This window comes from Salmo trutta, chromosome 18, assembly GCF_901001165.1.
Source record: "Salmo trutta chromosome 18, fSalTru1.1, whole genome shotgun sequence".
NCBI classification, from domain to species: domain Eukaryota; kingdom Metazoa; phylum Chordata; class Actinopteri; order Salmoniformes; family Salmonidae; genus Salmo; species Salmo trutta.
In genome coordinates this window covers 30887699-30911423 of record NC_042974.1, presented here as the reverse complement: position 1 = coordinate 30911423, position 23725 = coordinate 30887699, and the positions used below count along the sequence as shown (strand labels likewise).

Here is a 23725-nt window from a genome sequence, read left to right as displayed (position 1 = left end):
TGCACACCTTGTTGTCTTTGAAGAGCACCTTACCTCAGCGTGAGCAGCAGTCTGAGGTGAGACGAGACGAGGACCTGCAGAGAAGAGGAGAGAAACGGGATTCATTAATGATCCAAAAATGAACCCCTGCTGTTCACACCTACATTAATATGAGCTGCCCACCTCACCAAGCGAGCTTAAAATACACATAGTGCTGTGGGGGAGGGGGGGCACACAGCACCTTCACAGCAGTCTCCTCCATTTAAAAGAGGGAGAAAAGTGTTTCACGGTTGCCCAGTTTGAAAGGCAATATGTCCCTCAGTCCTCACAGCTTGAAGCCCCAGGGTTGTCAAGGACGACAGAGCAAGAGATGAGGAGAGATGAGAGACGAAGACAGACAAGCGGGCTCAATAGCATCACATGGTGGTATGATGCTGGAGGAGAGCCCTCACCTTGGCTTGACTAGACCCTGAGTCACTATATCCCGCTCTTTCTCCTAGGTGGTAGTGGGCAGAGCCAACTGATCCAAGGGCAGGCCAGAGAGCGAGAGAGGGCTCCCAGTCCAGACCCACAGAAGCAGTCTCTAAATAGTACGTTTTAACTAGCTTCCATGGCAGGACATGATAAGAAATATGGATAAATCCTATCCAGTCCTGTCACCTATCTGTGATTATAAAGGAACTGATATTGGAGAGGTGTCCATGTTAGAGATACTGATGAGACACAGTCAGGGTTAGGGTGCTATTTGGTCCACCAGCCACTGTGGCAGGTAGATCTACCAGCCACTACATGTATAATAATTGAGCCATGTTGTGAAGGAGCTGGTCCCAATGCATGAGGTTTTATCTTCACCTTGTCAGCTCAGACAGGACAACATAACAGCGGAGTTTAGGAACCTTTTCATAAACAAAATATATTTTTGCTGCAAAAATTACACCAACAAAACACAAAAAAAACAAATGAACATGCTTTGTAATGTTTCTAAAACAATACATCAGTTACTTCTTACTAGTAATACATGTGTTATATTGGGACGAGAGTCTTAACCAAAATATCACAGACGAGACAAAAATGTTCACTTGCCCCTTTAAGGGCGGGAGGTTACAGCGGTAGCGCGACTAGTCATGTTTTTGTGCCTGTGAGAATGAGTCTGACGAGTAGCATTGTCTTCTCTTCCCTAGCAGTTGAAATTCAAACATAGAAAAACAACCTACCTTGAGAACAAAACAATGTAAATAGCCAACAAACAATGACAAAGTCTCACTTGAGCAGACTTTCGTTTCGAGTAAATTACACAAACTTTTATGCCTGTGCACAGCACTTCTAAAGCACAGCCCCCAGCCAGGCAATGTTGCAGCACGAGGTGGAATAGGCTTAATAGGATTCGTAGTTCTTTGACTTTGTGCGATTAATTTACCAGCTATGAAACAAAATGGCAGAAATACTTTGAAAACTATAAAATATTTCACTATAAATGTGATCATACTTGACTATTTTATTTCACAAATGCAAGTGAAATACTCACACTGTGGAGCCCTGTGGCTGGTGAAATAGAAATCTTACCCGCCGTGTTCATTTTAGGCCCTGCTGGAGACACAATTAGGGGAAGGAAGGAGAGGGGAGCTCACAGTTGAAAGTAGGGTAGCGGTGGTGGAGGGGGGACCAAAGTGGTATGGAGGTAGAGGGTGTGCTGTAGCCTGCTACTCAACCTAGTGTGCTCCAGAAAACGCTCCTGCTGCATAAATGCATCACGTCAAACGCACGTCGCCCTTGATAGAGCGGAATCTGCCTGGGCAGATAAATAATGCACTGCTATCTCCTGCTACTGCTATAAAAGATGAATAACACACCAGTACACAGCTTTACATACACTACATGACCAAAAGTATGTCGACACCTGCTCATCCAACATCTCATTACAAAATCATGGGCATTAATATGGAGTTGGTCCCCCCTTGCTGCTATAACAGCCTCTACTCTTCTGGGAAGGCTTAGGACTTGGTTCCATTCCATTCAGCCACAAGAGCATTAGTGAGGTTGGGCACCGATTTTGGACCATTAGGCCTGACTCGCAGATTGGTGTTCCAATTCATCCCATGGGTGTTCGATGGGGTTGAGGTCAGGGCTCTTGTGCAGGACAGTCAAGTTATTCCACTCCGATCTTGCCAAACAATTTTTGTATGGACCTCGCTTTGTGCACAGGGGCATTGTCATGCTGAAACAGGAAAGGACCTTCCCCAAACTGTTGCCACAAAGTTGGAAGCACAGAATCGTATAAAATGTCATTGTATGCTGTAGCATTGAGATTTATCTTCACTGGAACTAAGGGTCCTAGCCCAAACCATGAAAAACAGCCCCAGACCATTATTATCTTCCACCAAACTCGACAGTTGCATTCTCCTGGCATCCACCAAACCCAGATTCATCCATCGGACTGCCAGACGATGAAGAGTTATTCATCACTCCAGAGTAAGGTTTCCTGTGCTCCAGAGCCCAATGGCGGCGAGCTTTACACCACTCCAGCCGACGCTTGGCTGCTCGGCCATGTAAACCCATTTCATGAAGCTCCCAACGAACAGTTCTTGTGCTGAAGTTGCTTCCAGAGGCAGTTTGGAACTCGGTAGTGAGTGTTGCAACCGAGGACAGGTGATTTTTATGCGCTACGCGCTTCAGCACTCAGCATACCCGTTTTGTGAACTTGTGTGGCCTACCACTTCGTCAAAATTCTGCCCTGCTAGAGCCGCGAACTGACTTGTTGGAAAGGTGGCATCTCATGACAGTGCCACGTTGAAAGTCACTGATCTCTTCCGTCAGGCCATTCTACTGCCAATGTTTGTTTCTGTACATTGCATTGCTGTGTGTTCGATTTTATACACCTGTTGGCAACATGTGTGGCTGAAATAGCCGAATCCACTAATTTGAAGGGGTGTCCACAAACTTTGGTAGATAAAGTGTATGTATTACACATTACTGACGACAAATGTTCTCGCTAAACTGCGCACGTGCGCAGTCACGCACCTACGACAAAATCACAGACTCAAACTTGTTTTGGTTTGTAGCATTGAAAAGGGGCTGATATGTTGATTCGATCACAGAAAAATATTTGCTCTATATAGTGCAAACTAATGGGGCGAACTCAGTGAAATTCAATCTCTTGGGTCTCTGCGTGGGCTGCCATTTCTTCTGCGCAGAGACGCAAGAGAATTTTTCACCGACTTCGCCCCATTTTCATATTTTTCTGTGATCGAATCAACATTATATCCGTCCCTTTTCAATGCAACAAACCAAAACAAATCTAACTTTGCAAGATTGAGTCTGATTTTGTTGTCGGCAGAGCCAGAGCGCAAAGGAGTAGAATTATATTGGATGGTCTTTCAATCACCTGCAAGTGAATGCACTTTTCAAATCAGTTCAGATCAGAGCGCAGAGCGGGCGCATGTGCACATTTGTTGATATTCTTTCCTAGTTAGCGAGTTGTTAGCCCAATTATCGGTAAGTATAGGTCAGCAATGGGGAGTTACGAGTAGGCTCCATTTCAAGCGGTCTTTGAAAAGCGAGTCAGGTAAAAAGCTAATGTCTTAATTTAAGGGGTAGTGTTGTATTTTGAGACAGGGATGAATGTGCAACTACATCATTGGCAGAGGAGTAGCCTACACTGTCAAATTTTCTGTATGGCAATTAATTGTATTTTGTAAAGTGATTTCTTGCATCATACAACACAATGCAATTTATAGTCACCTATTTGGCCCATGGTATTACAGACCAAGTAAAAACATCAATAATTAATGTCAAGCCCTGCATAATGTAAAAATATATAAATATTAAAGTCTCATGCAATGGAGTTCTGCATTGAACATCACATACAGTATAGGCTACTGTAGGCTATATCGTAGTAGCTATATCAAAAGCTATTTCCATGTGAAAATGTAATGAGATTGGCCTACCAACAAATCCGATGGATTGGCTACTGGCTACTGTCTAAAACTGTAAGGGAACAGCCTCAGTGTTCACTGTAAATACGCGGCGGAAGTTGCACAGAATTCTCACAACGTTCAAGTTTCTGCTCACTGCTCATTTGCTCAGAGCCCCAAAAAGATTTGAAGGAACATTGCTGACGACCCTCATTTACACCTGGAACATATTTAGCCACACCCACGTCCAGCTCTCTACCCACTTCTCATACAAGGCGGCACACAGGATGACATGTACACACAAACACATGCACCCACCCCCGGCACGCACACACAAACGTGTACAGACAAACAAATACCCCCTCTACAGCACTACAACAGACACCGACATCTCCCATCACCTTAATAAAGCGGATGACGGATCATCTCACGGCTGTTGCACGTATCTTGCAGCAGCACCGGCTCAAACGGACTGTTGCCATTGTTTACCCACCAAAGTTGCTGCAAATCTTATTTATGGCTTTATGCCGCTCCCATGATATATACGCCAATTAACGGTGTAGCAGCACAAACACATTCCGCCTGGCTGGGGATGGTGCTGCTAATCCTATTGTCTGCGCCTTTCGCCTCTCCCTTGCTCTCCCTCACTCCACTCTGCAGCCAAACGCCCCATACAGAGGGTGGTGGAGGGGGAGAGAGACACGGGCAGCAGGTAGTAGATTAGTACTGATTTAGGAGAGGGATTCTACCTGGGGCCCTCAGGGACGAATTACACAGCAGCCTAATAATCAGACCACACCGCAGGCCAGGGGGATGGAGATTTAAGATTCAACACTCTTCCCTAATGGTCTGACAGCCCTCCACTACTTAGCATGGATTGAATGGCAAACTGTTTACCGACATGGGAGAGTGAGAAGTTAATATTAGCACAATTAGCATAAGGCTAACAGTTATCTACACCTGTGAGAAGCATTAGCATAGTCATAAACTGGCCACAGCAGAGAGTGAGGGAGCTGTTTTCTTTCTTTCTCTGCCCTTTGCATTCAATCAGAATCGAGAGGCAGAAGACGTAGAGAAGGTTTACGAGGTGACATCTCTGAGCTGACAGCCAGGCACTCTTCCTCTCATGCTAATGCAGGCGCAGAAAACATTATGTACAGCTCCAATGAAAAGAGCCAACGTGAAAAGGTCAGGCCCAATGAGGGGAAATCCATTTACAGAGTCCGGAAACACACACAGAGCACGCATATTGAGAGAGCAAGCAGAATGAGTTAGCCGTAAATAAAAATTGAGCATCGCTATCGTTTTCGCCGAGGCAATTTCTAACAGTGTGATGAAGCACACTATAGATCAGAGTGAAATTGTAGAGTGAGATTGTCAGAGAGAGAAGGGACACAACAGCACCAAAGCCAGTTTAACATGATACAACTAACAGTCAATTGATCTACAAGTCATTTTGCATGCCGAACAACCCCCGGGGAACACCATTAGCCTAATCAAACTGCGCATTGTGCCCAGCTTTTGTGTGCTGACCAACATGAGGTAGGAGGCCTGTTCCTGATCTTGCACATCTTGCATTTAAATGCTAAAATGGCTTGCGTGATATTAAGCTTTATTAGTTAAGTGACAACCTACGCAATTTGCTAGGTTATTGTTATCTATGCACTGTTGAAAACTGCGTTTTACCGGAGACGTCACTCATCTGGCTATAGCCTACCTACTGAACGGGACTTTTATTTAAATTGTTAAGGTTCACCATCAGCAACAGTTTTGGTAGTTTTGCTTTAAACAATCAGTGTATATGAAAAAATAGATTTGTTTTATTTATGAGCTTTTTTGTCCACTTGTTCTCATGTTGTCTTTTTGGTTTAGTCTCCTTCGCGCCTTCTGTGTTGTGTGCACCTTCCCATTCACACACACACACACACACACACACACACACACACAGGGAGGCTTTGGAGACCCTCTGGGCCAGTCGTCATCCCTGTCAGTGCCCCCCCCCTTGGGCCAGTGAAAAAAATAATGTAATGATATTTATTTTTATATAGCCTATATCATTTCTTTTTTTAAATTATGGATTCTCAAAGCTGTTCGTTCATTAAGTTCATTATTTATCAAACGGTCGCACAGCTTTCAAACAGCTGGTTGCTGTATGAACAGCTTACCGAAGACTGACAGCGGTAGGATTAGAAAAGCAGTAGGAAAGTTATGATATTTACCAGTAAATGCTAAGGCAAGGATGGGTATGCAAACCAGGTATTGAAAAAGTTCAAAGTCTTGGTTGAATATTTGCAATGTGCATTTCAGTCATCATGGAATAGCCTACCCTGAAAATCGGACATTTCCTCTAGTTTAGTTGGTCTAATGTTGCACGGTATACCGAAACTTTGGTACTTTTTCGATAGTAGAACATTAAAAATGGTTCAGTACTAGAATTTGTGTTACTTTAGGTGCTTCTGTCAAATGTGTCTCACGGATCATGCCCGTCTATCAACCAGCCCCTTATTATAGTGTGCATGTGCCTGCTCCACTTACTCTTTGCTAGTAGCCTGCACTGGGAGTCTGGGCTGCAGCATATGTTAGCTCCTCACTCATGCTGCACAGAAGTTAACTCTTTAGGGATAGGGGGCAGCATTGGGAAGTTTGGATGAAAAGCGTGCCCAGAGTAAACTGCCGTTACTCAGGCCCAGAAGCTAGAACATGCATATAATTAGTAGATTTGGATAGAAAACACTAAAGTTTCCAAAACAGTTAAAATAATGTCTGAGAGTATAACAGGCAGGCAAAAACCTGAGAAAAATCCAACCAGGAAGTGGGAATTCTGGGATTTGTAGTTTTCAAGTGAATGCCTATCGAATATCCAGTGTCTGTGGGGTCAGATTGCACTTCCTAAGGCTTCCACTAGATGTCAACAGTCTTTAGAACGTTGTGTCAGGCTTCTATTGTAAAAGGGGAGCGAATAAGATCCGTTGGAACCAGTGGTCTGGCTGAAAGCCTTTAGTTTAGTCACACGCGCAGCCGTGAGCACGAGCTCCGTTCCCTTTCATTTCTAAAGACAAAGGAATTGTCCGGTTGGAATATTATTGAAGATTTATGATAAAAACATCCAAAAGATTGATTCTATACATCGTTTGACATGTTTCTACAAACTGTAATGGAACTTTTTTAATTTTCGTCTGGACTTAGTGCCCGCGCCTTGTGTATTTGGAAAAGTGAACTAAACACGCGAACAAAAAGGAGGTATTTGGACATAAAGATGAACTTTATCGAACAAAACAAACATTTATTGCCTAACATGGAAACCTGGGAGTGCCATCAGATGAAGATTATCAAAAGGTAAGTGATTCATTTTAATGCTATTTCTAACTTTTGTGACACCTCTCCTTGGTTGGAAAATGGCTGTATGGTTTTTGTGGCTAGGCGCTGACCTAACATAATCGCATGGTGTGCTTTCACCGTAAAGCCTTTTTGAAATCGGACACAATCGGCTGGATTAACAAGAAGTGTATCTTGAATCGTATGTATAATATATCAATGTTTATGATGAGTATTTCTGTAATTTGATGTGGCTCTCTGCATTTTCACTGGATGTTTCTTTGAGACAATGCATTTCTGAACATAACACGCCAATTTCAAATGAGGTTTTTGGACATAAAGATTAACTTTATCGAACAAAACAAACCTTTATTGTCTAACATGGAGTCCTGGGAGTGCCACCAGATGAAGATCAAAGGTTAGTGATTAACTTTAACGCTATTACTGTACAACTAGCAGCATGTTAGCCAAAGACTGTTGCACTAGCTGTCTAGTCTGTGTTTTATAAATGTGCAGTAAGTATAAAACACAGTTATATAAGGGATTGGCAACTCGTTCTCATTCTGAGAAATAAGGTAGGCCACTTGATTTCAACATCTGAACAAAGTGGACAGACTTGCATGCTGTTTAAACAGTTAAAGATGAACAGAAGGGTGTGTTCATAACAATTCCACTGTTCAGCCTTGTTAGCTAGCAAATAGATCCAAGTTGTCTAAACTTGAAATGTAAAGATTAACTGGCTAATCACTAGCACGTGGGTTTGAGAGATTGTTGATGAGACCGGTGTTCATTTTCTATAATGCCTGCTACAAGAAGTTAGTCATTATTAGTGAATTTGAAATATGCATTGTTCTGCTTAAATTTCTAACAAAACGGGGTATTTTAAAAGACCAACTTGAAATCCAGATCAGTGATTTTTGCCAAAAAAGCAAGCTAAACTATTTTGATAAAATTATGTAATTGTTAGTGGGTCTTATGGTTGTGGAACCGAAACGCACAGAATCATTTCAAACTGAAACGTATCGTTCCTGTATCATATCGGAGCCCATGTATCTAGATACGCATTGAATCATCTTGAAAGGGAAAGATGCACATCCCTAGTTATCACATGTAACCTCTCCTTACAACACAGATTCCTAGCTCATCGCCTGAAGCATCTGTTCACACAGACACACAAAGCCAGTGTGAGGCAACGGCAATGAACAGCACTCACAATCCTGAACCACAACACATCACACTGTATAAAGGCTGGAGTGTAAACCCATTTCTTTCAGACATGAATAGAGTAGACATGGAAGGGGCTGAGGGAGAGAGATACAGGATTTAGAACAGGGGGTGTGGAGAGAGGCAAGGGGTGGAGGGGAGGTGGGGGTAGGCTGCTGGACGCTGGTGTTCTCTGGCCCACACTGCTGGGTCTGTTTGAGCTGAATGGCACCCAGCAGGCAGTCCTGGCCCCCTACTTCCATCTGTCCCAGTTCTCCACCCACTACCCCATCCTTTGCTCCCTCCCTCCACGACCAAGCAGGCAGGCAGAAAGAAGGCCACTAGGAGGGAGAAGCAGAGAAACCCGGTTTTGCATTAAATGGGCAAGAAAAGGTAGGATTTGTTTTGCAACCGAAGCTTGCCTAATATAAATGCTCATTTTTGTTGACCATATCAAAACCTTTGCTCCTGTTTTTGAGTGTGAGTCAAGGCCCTGAACCACGTAAGCACACAACCCACACAAACACACTAGATATAGCCTAATGCCCCCAAGGGCAACAGTCCTATCAAGAAGAGGCTTCGATAAAGTGTGTCGGATGACACAAGAACATTTTCATTTCATGTGAAAAACAACCTTGCACAAGAAAGCAACTTCCCATTTGCTGCCACAATCAGCTCATTTTCACACAGTGTGCAAGTTGGTTCAGCTCTGAAAAGGCACATAAGATGGATTTCAAGTCATACATCTGATAAGAGACCCAAATTGGATTTTGCAGCTTCTCAGTAATAACACTGTGAGATCTTCGGGGGCGATTGCTGCCGCCCGCTTCGCAGTGTGGATTTGGGTGTCATGGCTGTGTAAACAATTACTCCATGGACTAAAAACATGGGAAGGAGAAGGGTGTCTAATGCAAGACCCCGTCCAGATCAGATATATCGCCTCAGAAATTAGCAGTGCAAGAAAAATGACTGGGATGCTTTGGTGACATCGACACTAAAACGTCATGCCTTTGCTGGGCCTCTGTGGTTTCAGCTCATTGCCTCTACTTTAACTATTGTTTAGATACACACGGCGAGGTGTGGCTTAACGTGACAACACCCACAAGTAGGGTACAGCCGTAGGGTGCTCCTATTACTCCCATATAATTATCCTAACTTTGGCGTAATCCTAAAGAAATTACTGACACTGTCATTTCAATTAACTTTTTTATTAACATACTTGGCTATCACAACAACGAATGATTTGCATGATACTTATTCTGCCATTTTAATTTGTTACCTGACCTGCTAACACTGGAAATAAAGCTAGTAAAACTGTCGCATTATACTTACTTCACTGTTTGTTCACCCATAGCTTTCTCGCCGTTAGCTGACTGGCTAGCGAGAGAAGTTAATATCGATGGAATTCACTAGTCTTAGACATGTCGCGCAACTACTTCCAGTCTTTGCCTGCCCTTGAATGCTCTGGGTATTTAGAAAAACGAATTCTTGTTGGCTTGCCTATATGTCCATTCAACTTCCTGGAGACCAGCTGGTAAGACAACCCTGCCAATGGCCCAAAGTGGTGGTGATATCTACACCTACTTGGTGGAATCTCTAGGTTTGCATAAATATCCACATGCAGAGGAATATTATACAGTTGAAGTTGGAAGTTTACATACACTTAGGTTGGAGTCATTAAAACTCGTTTCCCAACCACTCCACAAATTTCTTAACAAACTATAGTTTTGGCAAGTCAGGACATCTAATTTGTGCATGACACAAGTAGTTTTTACAACAATTGTTTACAGACAGATTATTTCACTTATAATTCATACCCTAAATTGACTTGGAACAGCTTGGAAAATTCCAGAAAATTATGTCATGGCTTTAGAAGCTTCTGATCGGCTAATTGACATCATTTGAGTCAATTGGAGGTGTACCTGTGGATGTATTTCAAGGCCTACCTTCAAACGAAGCGCCTCTTTGCTTGACATCATGTGAAAATCAAAAGAAATCAGCCAAGACCTCAGAAAAAAATTGTAGACCTTCACAAATCTGGTTCATCCTTGGGAGCAATTTCCAAATGCCTGAAGGTGCCACGTTCATCTACAAACAATAGTACGCAAGTTTAAACACCATGGGACCACGCAGCCGTCATAACGCTCAGGTAGGAGACTGCGTTCTGTCTCCTAGAGATGAACGTACTTTGGTGCAAAAAGTGCAAATCAATCCCAGAACAATAGCAAAGGACCTTGTGAAGATGCTGGAGGAAACAGGTACAAAAGTATCTATATCCACAGTAAAACGAGTCCTATATCGACATAACCTGAAAGGCCGCTAAGCAAGGAAGAAGCCACTGCTCCAAAACCGCCATAAAAAAGCCAGACTACGGTTTGCAACCGCACATGGGGAGAAAGATCGTTCTTTTTGGAAAAATGTCCTCTGGTCTGATGAAACAAAAACAGAAATGTTTGGCCATAATGACCATCGTTATGTTTGGAGGAAAAAGGGGGAGGCTTGCAAGCAGCATCATGTTGTGGGGGTGCTTTGCTGCAGGAGGGACTGGTGCACTTCACAAAATAGATGGCATCATGAGGTAGGAAAATGATGTGGATATATTGAAGCAACATCTCAAGACATCAGTCAGGAAGTTAAAGCTTGGTCGCAAATGGGTCTTCCAAATGGACAATGAGCCATAGAATACTTCCAAAGTTGTGGCAAAATGGCTTAAGGACAACAAAGTCAAGGTATTGGAGTGTCCATCACAAAGCCCTGACCTCAATCCTATAGAAAATCTGTGGGCAGAACTGAAGAAGTATGTGCGCGCAAGTAGGCCTACAAACCTGACTCAGTTACACCCCCTCTGTCAGGACGAATGGGCCAAAATTCACCCAACTTATTGTGGGAGGCTTGTGGAAGGTTACCTGAAACGTTTGACCCAAGTTAAACAATTTAAAGACAATACTACCAAATACTAATTGAGTGTATGTAAACTTCTGAACCACTGGGAATGTGATGAAAGAAATAAAAGCTGAAATAAATTATTCTCTCTACTATTATTCTGACATTTCACATTCTTAAAATAAAGTTATGATCCTAACTGACCTAAGACAGGGAATTTATACTAGGATTAAATGTCAGGAATTGTGAAAAACTGAGTTTAAATGTATTTGGCTAAGGTGTATGTAAACTTCCGACTTCAACTATAGCTGTTATTTGAACAGACACAGCTCACTAGTCCTTCCTACAAGCTAACTAGCAAGTTTTATGCAATAAGCATAGCTAGTTAGATACAAACAAGTGTTAGCGACTTACTGGTGGTTAAAAACCTCTTACATCTAGACGTTCCGCTAGCGGAACACCTGCTCCAATATCCAATGATGGGCGTGGCGCGAAATACAAAGTCTTCGAAAATCCGAAAACTTAAATTTTTCAAACATATGACTATTTTACACCATTTTAAAGACAAGACTCTCCTTTATCTAACGACACTGTCCAATTTCAAAAAGGCTTTACAGCGAAAGCAAAACAACAGATTATGTCAGCAGAGTACCCAGCCAGAAATAATCAGACACCCATTTTTCAAGCTAGCATATAATGTCACAAAAAACAAAACCACAGCTAAATGCAGCACTAACCTTTGATGATCATCAGATGACACTCCTAGGACATTATGTTATACAATACATGCATGTTTTGTTCAATCAAGTTCATATTTATATCAAAAACCAGCTTTTTACATTAGCATGTGACGTTCAGAACTAGCATACCCACCGAAACTTCCGGTGAACTTACTAAATTACTCACGATAAACGTTCACAAAAAACATAATTATTTTAAGAATTATAGATACAGAACTTCTTTATGCAATCGCTATGTCCGATTTTAAAAATAGCTTTTCGGTGAAAGCACATTCTGCAATTTTCTGAGTAGATAGCCCGGCCATCACAGGCTAGCTATTTTGACACCCACCAAGTTTAGCCCTCACCAAACTCAGATTTACTATAAGAAAAATTGGATTACCTTTGCTGTTCTTCGTCAGAATGCACTCCCAGGACTTCTACTTCAATAACAAATGTTGGTTTGGTTCCAAATAATCCATAGTTATATCCAAATAGCGGCGTTTTGTTGTGCGTTCAAGACACTCTCCGAAGGGTGACAAAGGGTTACGCGCCCGACGCATTTCGTGAAAAATTTCAAAATATTCCATTACCGTACTTCGAAGCATGCCAACCGCTGTTTAAAATACATTTTTATGCGATTTTTCTTGTAAAAAAGCGATAATATTCTGACCGGGAAATCGTGTTTTCGTTCAAAGACTGAAAATAAAAACATGGTGTCCCCTCGTGCACGAGCCTCAGTCTCATAGTTCTCTGACCGGCCACTATCCAAACGCGCTAATGTTTTTCAGCCAGGGCCTGCAAAGCCACCATTCAGCTTTTTGCCGCCCATGGGAGCCGTAGGAAGTGTCACGTAACAGCAGAGATCCCCTGTTTTGGATAGAGATGATCAAGGAGGCCAAGAAATGGTCAGACAGGGTACTTCCTGTACAGAATCTTCTCAGGTTTTGGCCTGCCAAATGAGTTCTGTTATACTCACAGACACCATTCAAACAGTTTTAGAAACTTTGGAGTGTTTTCTATCCAAAGCTAATAATTATATACATATTCTAGTTTCTGGGCAGGAGTAATAATCAGATTAAATCGGGTACGTTTTTTATCCGGCCGTGAAAATACTGCCACCTATCCATAACAGGTTAACCTCTTGGCGTTCCCCTAGGATAGAGGGCGCTACAGCGATTTTTGAAAAAAATTTGTGCCCATTTTAAACGGCCTACTACTCAAACTCAGAAGCTAGGATATGCATATAATTAATACTTGTGGATAGAAAACACACTAAAGTTTCTAAAACTGTTTGAATGGTGTCTGTGAGTATAACAGAACTCATATGGCAGTCAAAACCCCGAGACAGATCGAAACAGGAAGTGGAATTCTGAATTGCGAACTCAACTTCATCACGTTGCCTATTAATCACACCGTGAGCTATGGTTCATTGAGCACTTCCTATTGCTTCCACTAGATGTCCCCAGTCTTTACAAAGTGATTTGAGTCTCCTACTGTGAAAACTGACAGAATGACACGCTGTGGAACGTGGTCACACGGAGAGGGCCATCACCATTATGACGCCGGCGCCCCTGGTTACCCTCCCCTTTCGAAACACAATGCAATCGTCCCCCTCGAATCTTATTGGAGCTCTAGTTGAAAAGGGCCCTAAAGATTTATGTTATACAACGTTTGACATGTTTGAACGAACCTAAATAAGAAAAAAATGCATTTTGTTGAAAGAGTAGCCCCGCGCACGTCGGAACTTTTGGTGCAGCCTTCAGAACGCGCCAACAACAACAAGCTAATGGAACATAAAGGATGAACTTTTTCGAACGAAAATACATTTGTTGTGGACCTGGGATTCCTGGAAGTGCCTAAGGATGAAGATAATCAAAGCTAAGAGATTATTGACAATAGTATACAAGACTAGATTTGATATGCGATTGTTCCAAGATGGCTAGCCTATTGCTATTGCTAGCCTATTGTTCTGAGTATCGCATCCCCTTTTATCGCAAAGTGTGATTACCCAGTAAAGTTATTTGTAAATCTGGCATTACAGGTGCTTTCAAGAGATATTCATCTATAAATCTTAGAATGACAATATTACATTTTAAAAATGTTTTCGAATAGTAATTTAGTAAATTGTAGCGCTATTTCATCGGATGCATTTGAGGGAAAATAGTTAGTCAACGTTACGCACCGATGTAAAATGCTGTTTTTATATATAAATATGAACTTTATCGAACAAAAGAATGCATGTATTGTGTAACATGATGTCCTAGGTGTGTCATCTGATGAAGATTGTCAAAGGTTAGTGCTGCATTTTGCTGTTTTTTGGTTATTTGTGATGCATGTGGTTGGTCGGAAAATGGCCATGTGGCTACTTTTACGATATACTCCTCTAACATAATCTAATGTTTTGCTTTTGCTGTAAAGCCTTTTTGAAATCGGACAACGTGGTTCGATTCAGGAGAGGTGTATCTATAAAACGATATAATTTGGAAAAAAAATTGAAAATGAAAAATTATTAAATTTTGTTATGCTAATGGCGATAGGATTTTTCGCTGGATGTCCGTCCCAGGCCGCACAGGGGTTAAGTGCTTCGAACACACATAAATGTATCGAGTAACCGGAGCCCAAAGCTATGACTATACCCTACTCAGGGGCGTGGTCACGTTAACCCATGCCTCGCTGTGTGTATCTATCGTTGCTTCCCCTTGTACAGTTTCTGCACATAAATCCTAAGTTTGCATTGCTATCCAACAAACACACAAACGCTAGCTAGCAGGCAGCTGTTTGAGACTTCGCTGTGTCATATAGCCCTCAGAGGCCATGTCTAGACTTGACAGTTCATGCAGCTTTAGTATTCTGATCATATACAGTACCAGTTAAAAATTTGGACACACCTACTCATTCAAGGGTTTTTCTTTATTTTCACTGTACATTGTAGAATAATAGTGAAGACATCAAAACCTTGTGTGTTATTTCATAGTTTTGATGTCTTCACTATTATTCTACAATGTAGAAAATAGTAAAAATAAAGAAAAAGCCTTGGATGAGTATGTGTGTCCAAACTTTTGACTGGTACTGTAGTTCTGATCATGGATTTCCGAACGCGTCATGCATCTACACCTACATTTAAAATGTGTCTATCGTGTCCACAGTGTCCAGATTCCATTTTCCCATGCTATTTTCAAATGCCAGTATGCATTCCACAAAACAGTGGAATAGGCAAAATATGTAATAACACAACAACTGGTGGCAGTAGCTAACTAGTGTAGCTAATTACCCAGCTAAATTCTGTAGCTAACCAGCACGCTAGCAAGCAACGCTAGCCTAAAGAGACTGCAAAATGGGTTAGCATAACATTTTTTGGAAATATTAGCAAGCTGGCTAGCATGAAGCCAGCAAACACGTTCCTCACACGCGAGAAATGTATTTCCTTCAACGTTATAATGACAAGGTGCCTCGGTCCCACAACACAAGTTTTCTGCAGACTTGTGGGAGGAGCACTGATGATGTCGCCCACTGTATGAGCATTCGGTAGACTGATTGTGTCTAAACTGAGGAGAAATCCACACACAATGCTTCCCTGGTCAGCCAGACCTAAACACAATCAGACCACAAAGCAACTTCTGGGCATCTAGACCTGTCTTTTCAATGCAAACTTCAAGATAGCAGAAATCCCATGTAAGTGTCAAGTGTAGACACGACCAGAGGAACACATTAGACACCAGCAAAGAGACAGCCCACAGTTGTCATGGGAACCACAGCCAAATACACACACAAACTCTCTGAGAGAAGCACATTCACACTGAACAACATGACCAGAAGAATAAATACAAAGTGTCACCCGGAAAAGTGCATAGACCTGCATTTTCTCTCAGGGATGGGACCGGTAAACAGTGTTAGATTTATGATTTGTGTGAGATAAAGGGCTGATAATTCTATTCAAGGTAACAAGAATGAATACATCTAGGCCATCTCCCAGGGGCTGCTGGGGACACAGCACATGGGCCATCTGAATGGGAGGGGACTGCTGGCCTGGGCTCTGTTGTGGTGAATTGAGCACAAGCTCTATGTCAACTGCAACTCCCACAGTTCTCCTTGGCAGACTGCTCTTTCCCCACTCACACAGACTACTGCGATCTGCTCTGCAGAGAACCACAGGTAAGGAGAGATGACATTCAGTTCCCAGAGAGAGTAAGATTAGAGAAAGAAAAAGGAATGTCAGTTCTCATAGTTATTGGCTTTCTGATTCTCCTTCTGCCCACGCTTTATTCTACAGACTGTAGCCTCACAAACAAACAAACACATAAAACCTTTCAATGCTCGGTTTTACAGACTGCCGAGGTCCCAGGTGAGGTATCTACAGACCCTGAGCACACTCAGTAAACAATTTCTATAGCAACGGCACCAGTCATCTCCAAGTTGCAGGAGGTTATTTAGAGCAAACCAAAGGTGGGAGAAACAGTCTTGCACCTCACACACAAGGGCTTTTCAACCTAATGATTACATTCCGAGTAATTTCTGTAGGGCTGAAACAGAGAATTATCGAGATCGAGAGCTTTTTCCCTCTGCTACACATGGATATCCATGGAAACCAACTCATTTAGGCTTGATTTATGCCTCTAACAGCTGGGGGGAAGGACCAACAAGACTAGGCTCCCAAACCGTAGAAAACACATGATTGTACATGCCTGACTGACCATCACACACAGGAAAGCAAACAGTGCAGCTTGACAATGCTCGATTAGTTGCACATTATAGAACCACTCCAGAAGAACAATGCGGTAAATACCAACGAGATGATGCTAACGCGTCTTTATTCTGCCTCTCTCCCATTTCAGAAACACATATTAACTGTTGCTCCCTGGTCCTGGTCATGAACAAAACGAGAGTGGAGACAGAAAGGGAAGATTGCAGAGGGGAGAGATGGAGGAGATGGATCTGCTTTTCTAAAAAAGAATCAGATGTAATTCAGTCCTTTCAATATATTTTGTTCTCAGACTATTCGCCAACGCACAGGCCTGTCTCACTCTGTTATCGTTCCCCCCCAGTGTACCCAGTCTCCCGAGCCACATCCCATCCACATCCCCCCTACTTTTTAATTAAAGTCCCATGATGGTAGTGACTGCCCATTACTGCTTATTACTTTTTAACCATCATTTACTCACAGCACTTTAATAATATATTTCAGTTGTGTATATATGTTATTTGATGATCATTATTTCACTGCAAGACATCATCTCATCCCTATAGAGCTGCTGCATATCATTTTAGTAGTTTTTCAAAGTAAAAAACTTTTATGGCTGCTGAATACCAACTTTCAGTCACTTAGAATAATGTATTTTCAGGTAGAGATACCAACTGCTCTCTATTCCTCTCAATAGCGCATTCTTGTCTCTTTTAAGTAGCAGGCATAAAAGAAACAGACCGGACAAGTAGGTGTGCAATAGATTGTCTTTGGAGTTAATTACCCCGTTTTCTGCGCTAAACTATGTAGAATATTGGCAGAAGACAGAACAAAATGGAATTAAAATAAATGAAATGGATGTCAGTCAATTAGTTGCTTGAAAACCAAAAAACAACATGCATTCCCGTTAATCGCACAGCACTAATGGAAACACACGCTTAACCTCACTAGGGTACGTAGTGTCCACTCATTCAGACTGGTCTTACTCTCTCATTTTTCAGAATACAAGCCTGAAACAATTTCTAAAGACTTGACATCTAGTGGAAGGCATGGGAAGTGCAATCTGAGTCCTAAGTCAATGGATACTGTAAAGGCATTCAATAGAAAACTACAAAAATAAAAATATCCTACTTCCTGGATGGATTCTTCTCAGGTTTTTGCCTGCCAAATCAGTTCTGTTATACTCACAGACATTATTTGAACAGTTTTGGAAACCTTAGATTGTTTTCTATCCAAATGTACCAATTATATATATATTATATCCTAGCTTCTGGGCCTGAGTAACAGGCAGTTTACTTTGGGCACTCTTTTCATCCGGATGTTAAAATACTGCCCCCTACCCCAAAGAAGTTAATCACAGAAACAGAATTTCCACCTACTGATAGACACACATAACTGAAAAGTTGAAAGGAATAGGAGAGTGACAGCGCAGGGACTGAACATCAGAAACATAATCTGGTGAGAATGAAGCCATTTCCAAAGCAGATTGTACTTGAAGAGTTCTGAAGTAGAGAACTAGAAACTAAATGGGTTGGGGCTGTTCAAATACCCTACAGGATGCAGGCTGCTATGGCTGTGTACCTTAGCCAACAAAGCCTAGTCCGGCAGAGGGAGAGATAACGTCAGGCAGTGCCGCAGACTCCAGCCCGGCCCGCCTCACAATGGGCCCTATCTTTCATGTCCTCATTAAGATAGCGCTCCAGCAATTAAACTCAACTTTCATGTGAGCGCCTGAGAAAGAGGGGATGGAAAGGAGGGTGAGAAAAATGTGGGAGAAAATCATTTTCATTTTGGTAAAGAAGAGAAAATTGGGGTCGGACTGATCGAAAGCGGGATTGAAAGTTAGTTTTCCAAGTTTCGAGGGAGGTGAAAATGACTACATGGAGCGATAGAGGAGAGGGTACAAACTGGAGTGGATTGCGGAGGCAAAAATAAATAAGAGAAATACATTTCCCACGAGTCGAAGTGTGTTGGTTCCAACTGGCATCTCGTTACTTTGCTCTCCAGGCGGCAGGGATTCTATTAACACAACAGTTGACTGAGACACAGAGGAGCGCGAGATTGGGAGAGAACAGCAGGGAGAGGAGAGACAGAGCATTCCAGGTTGAACAGGGGAGAGAGATGAATTGACTAACAACAAAAAAAGGGGAGAGCGCAGGCTTGGGCGATATACCGTTTATACCGTGTACCGGGGTATTTCGAAATACCAACGGTATGATTTTCAATATCCCCTCGCTGGGGCTGCGGGTGTGTGCGCAAAGCCACTGCTTATAAACTATAGGTTAAGTATAACTATAAGAAACCTAAGATGTGTCAAATTAATAATATCCAGCTCAGGGCTTCAGATATGCATTTGGTTTGCTAACTTGCTAGCTGAGTGGCTAGATGTCAAGATCAAGCGTCTTGGTTACAGCAGAGACATTCAATATTCTCCTGGATGAAGATTCCTGTTGCCTAAATTGTTTTGTGCATCAAACATTTTTGTCAATTATCATCATCATCATCATCCATTTTTTAAATAGCACCCCTTATGTGCACATTGGATAATACCGTATACCCCGGTATGGTATAGAAACGGCATGAACTTGTGAAAATCTGGATACAGCCCAACCCTAGGAGAGAGCTGTGGTGACTGAGCTTGAGTGGGGTTAAAAGTAGAAGAGAAAAAGGGGGCACCACACATGCTAAAAGGCCACAACCCTTTTCTTTGTTTAATACTATTAGCCTCAGTAATCCTGGTCTATCGACATGCCTTGACACATCAATGGCTGATCAGATCACTCCCTGTCCCCATCTGGAGGAAATGGCAGTGTATCTTCCGACACGACTGGGTATTGGCAGAAGAGGAGCTCACATCACACAGAAAGGGACAGCTGAATTCAAATCACACTCCCTAACCCATTGTGTGTGTCTACAGCGTTAAGGAATTCAAACACCATCACAAATATGGATTCCTAGTACACAAGATAAACCAAGCAGACAATCATGAAACTGTAGGCCCTTGTTCTCCAGTGTGGTTAATCTTTTTATTAGCTCCAGCAGATTAATCACAGCTGGCTGAGAGGCCAACTACGACATCATGATATAACTCTTAGACAACAAACACAGAGCTATGACATACAATGCAGTGCTTGGAGAAACACATTGTATGTCCCTGCCTTTGAACTGGAGAGAAGCACTGTGGCGAGTATGTAGATATAATCTACATATCTCTGGCCTATTTGAATTATATTTTATTTCACACATGCATACAGACAGTGCATTTGGAAAGTATTCAGACCCCGTTGACTTTTTCCACATTTTGTTACAGCCTTATTCTAAAATGGATTAAATACGTTTTTCCCCTCATCAATCTACACACAATACCCCATAATGACAATGCAAAAACAGGTTTTTATAAATGTTAGCAAATTTATTCAAAATAATAATCAAATACCTTATTTACATAAGTATACAGACCCTTTGATATGAGACTCGAAATTAAGCTCAGGTGCATCCTGTTCCCACTGATCATCGTTGAGATGTTTCTACAACTAGGAGTCCATCTGTGGTAAATTCAATTGATTGGACATGATTTGGAAAGTCAAACACCTGTCTATATAAAAGGTTTCACACTTGACAGTGCATGTCAGAGCAAAAACCAAGCCAGGAGGTGAAAGGAATTGTCCGTAGAGCTCCGAGACAGGATTGTTTCGAGGCACAGATCTGGAAAAGGGTAACAAAACATTTCTGCAGCATTGAAGGTCCCCAAGAACACATTGGCCTCCATCATTCTTAAATGGAAGAAGTTTGGAACAACCTAGAGCTGGCCGCCCGGCCAAACTGAGCATTCGTGGGAGAAGGGCCTTAGCCAGGGAGGACACCATGAACCCGATGATCACTCTGACAGAGCTCCAGAGTTCCTCTGTGGAGATGGGAGAACCTTCCAGAAGGACAGCCATCTCTGCAGCATTCCAGCAATCAGGCCTTCATGAGAGTAAAAAGGCACACAAAAAGGCACATGTAAAAGGCACATGACAGCCCACTTGGACTTTGCCAAAAGGCACCCAAAGGACTCTCAGACCATAAGAAACAGGATTCTCTGGTCTGATGAAACCAAGATTGAACTCTTTGGCCTGAATGCCAAGCGTCACATCTGGAGGAAACCTGTAACCATCCCTACAGCGAAGCATGGTGGTGGCAGCATCATGCTGTGGGGATGTTTTTCAGCAGCAGGGACTGGGAGACTAGTCAGGATCGAAGGGAAAGACGATCGGAGCAAAGTACAGAGAGATCCTGAACCTGCTCCAGAGCGCTCAGGATCCCAGATGGGGGCGAAGGTTCACCTTCCATCAGGACAACAACCCTAAGCACACAGCCTTGACAACACAGGAGTGGCTTCGGGACAAGTCTCTGAATGTCATTGAGTGGCCCAGCCAGAGCTCGGACTTGAACCCATAGCTGTGCAGCAACACTCCCCATCCAACCTGACAGAGCTTGAGAAGATCTGCAGAGAAGAATGGGACAATTTTATTTTTATCCTTTATTTATCTTGGAAACAAATACAGGTGTGCCAAGCTTGTAGCGTCATACCCAAGAAGACTCGAGGCTGTAAACGCTGCCAAAGGTGCTTCAACAAAGTACTGGGTAAAGCGTCTGAATACTTACGTAAATGTGATATTTCCATATTTAGAATTACATTTTTCACAAATTTCAACAAACCTGTTTTTGCGTTGTCATTATGGGGTATTGTGTATAGATTGATGAGGGGAAAAAACAAGGCTATAACATAACAAAATATGGGAAAAAAAATCAAGGGGTCTGAACACTTTTCCCGAATGCACTGTGTACACTAGTGGTGGTGGGGGGGGAATAGATGGTTACACACACACACACACACGGTCTAACTGACGCTTGGACGTTGAGAGAGAGTGAGTGCTTTTCCAACCTCCACAAAGACGGAGGCACTGGCGTGAAATCCACTCCATGAGATCTGAATTTTAATTTTCTTCCCGGGCTGTTCTCTTTAATGAGCAGTCAACAATAAAAAACTGACAATGAATTTTCCAACTGTGCACAGTAAGTAAAATAAAAGTCCTTAGGTAGGAGAAAAGCAGAAGAAAAAAACCACACATCTGAGCTTCTGCCAAGTACTCAAAGTTCTGTGATTTTCACAGCTGAGAGAGAGAGAGCGGGGAGAGATGGAGACCGGCATCAGCAGGGCCAGGCCCATGAGCTGCCAGCACAAACAAGTGACACACACCCAGGCTTCCCAATACTGATACACAGGCAGAGGGTTACCCAACTGGGCCTCACATAGGCCTGCAAACAAACTCCAAAAATAAGTGAGACTGTGGCCTCAAGTACACCCCCTCTCAGCACCAACCAAGCAAACAGGAGAAACAAAAACATATATATTGTATATAATTAACAGGCCTAGGCAGCAACAGCTGAGTGCTCCAACTTTTTAGTCCACCAACCACTGTGGCAGGTAAATTAAAAAAATATATACCAGCCACTCATTTTTTTAAAAGCCAAAATATTTTCCCCTAATAATTAAAATACATTTAAAAAATTGAAATAATTACCATGCTTTATAATGTTTCTAAAACAAGAAATGTATTAGCAAGAAGTAATGTGTTATATTGCTAAATTTCATTTAAAAAATTGCATCTGGAGGAAACCTGGCACCATCCTTACGGTAAAGCATGGAGGTGGCAGCATCATGATGTGGGGAATGTTTTCAGCTGCAGGGACTGGGAGACTGCAAAGTTCAGAGAGATCCTTGATGAGCGCCCTGGAGCAGGTTTTCAGGACCTCAGGCTGGTGTAAAGGTTCACCTTCTAATAGGACAACAACCCTAAGCGCAAGTCTCTGAATGTCCTTGAGTGGCCCAGCCAGAGCCCGGACTTGAACCCGATTGAACATCTCTGGAGAGACCTGAAAATAGCTGTGCAGCGATACACCCCATCCAACCTGACAGAGCTTGAGAGGATCTGCAGAGAAGAATGGGAGAAACTCCCCAAATGCAGGTGTGTGAAGCTTGTAGCGTCATACCCAAGAAGACTAGAGGCTGTAATCGCTGCCAAAGGTGCTTCAACAAAGTACTGAGTAAAGGGTCTAAATACTTATGTAAATGTTTCATTTAAAAATATACATTTGCAAACATTTCTAAAAACCTGTTTTTGCTTTGTCATTATGGGGTATTGTGTATAGATTGATGAGGGGAAATAAACAATTTAATCAATTTTAGAATAGGGCTGTAACGTAACAAAATGTGGAAAAAGTCAAGGGGTCGGAATACTTTCCGAATGCACTGTAACACAGCCTCTTGCAGAAAATAAATTATTTACCTGACTTGCTTTTCAAAGATGGCTAGAAATGCACACATTTTGTGCTCTTGTAGGAAGCAACCAATCCCACATTGCTGATTAGAAATGAGCTATAACTGGGCTAATAACTCACTCACTAGCAAAGAATATGAACAAATGTGAACACATGCAGCATTTACTTTGATCTCAAAACAAGCGCATCTACTCGCAACCACTCATGCTGTAAACACAATCCAGTACAAAGTGAATAGCACATATCCATATATAGCAATTGTCTATTTGCATATAGGGATACTGCAGCTCTGATTGGTTATTGCGCACCGGATTGTGTAGAGTATGGGCCTGAGTCGTGCCTGTCAATGCAATAGAATCCTACCCCGATGCATTCTGCCTACAAGAACATTTCTTGTGTAGTTAGTTTTGGTATGTGGCATTGAAAGTGGCTAATATTGCATTGACAATTCACACAGTAGAGGGAAACGTTGATAGTGTTAAAAAGGGGGAAAACTAGAAAGTTGAGTGAAGTTCAATCTTGTGCTTTTCTGCTCGGGCTGATATTTCTTCTGTGCGGCAGTCCCGGGGGAGCTGTGTGCAGCTTAGAGGGAACATTGCCTGCACCCCATGCCCATCCCACCCCAACAACCAGTATCAGTTCTCTATGTTTGAAGCTGTGGCTTGGAGTATTGCTTTTCCATACCATGTAATGTATTCCCTGTGAATCTG

General features: G+C 42.4%; 1 protein-coding gene across 8 annotated transcripts in view; it reads right to left on the bottom strand.

Annotated features, from left to right (window-relative positions):
- The window catches only part of LOC115153188 (bifunctional heparan sulfate N-deacetylase/N-sulfotransferase 2), a 200448-nt gene that overhangs the window by 114801 nt on the left and 61922 nt on the right, over positions 1-23725 (bottom strand). For 7 of the 8 annotated variants that reach the window (XM_029698346.1, XM_029698345.1, XM_029698341.1 and 4 more), the window contains exon 2: positions 34-74. The gene's annotated coding sequence lies outside the window, so the exon portion shown is untranslated. Of the gene's footprint in view, positions 1-7; positions 75-23725 lie in introns of all 8 variants that reach the window. The other variant, XM_029698347.1, reaches the window with a different exon arrangement.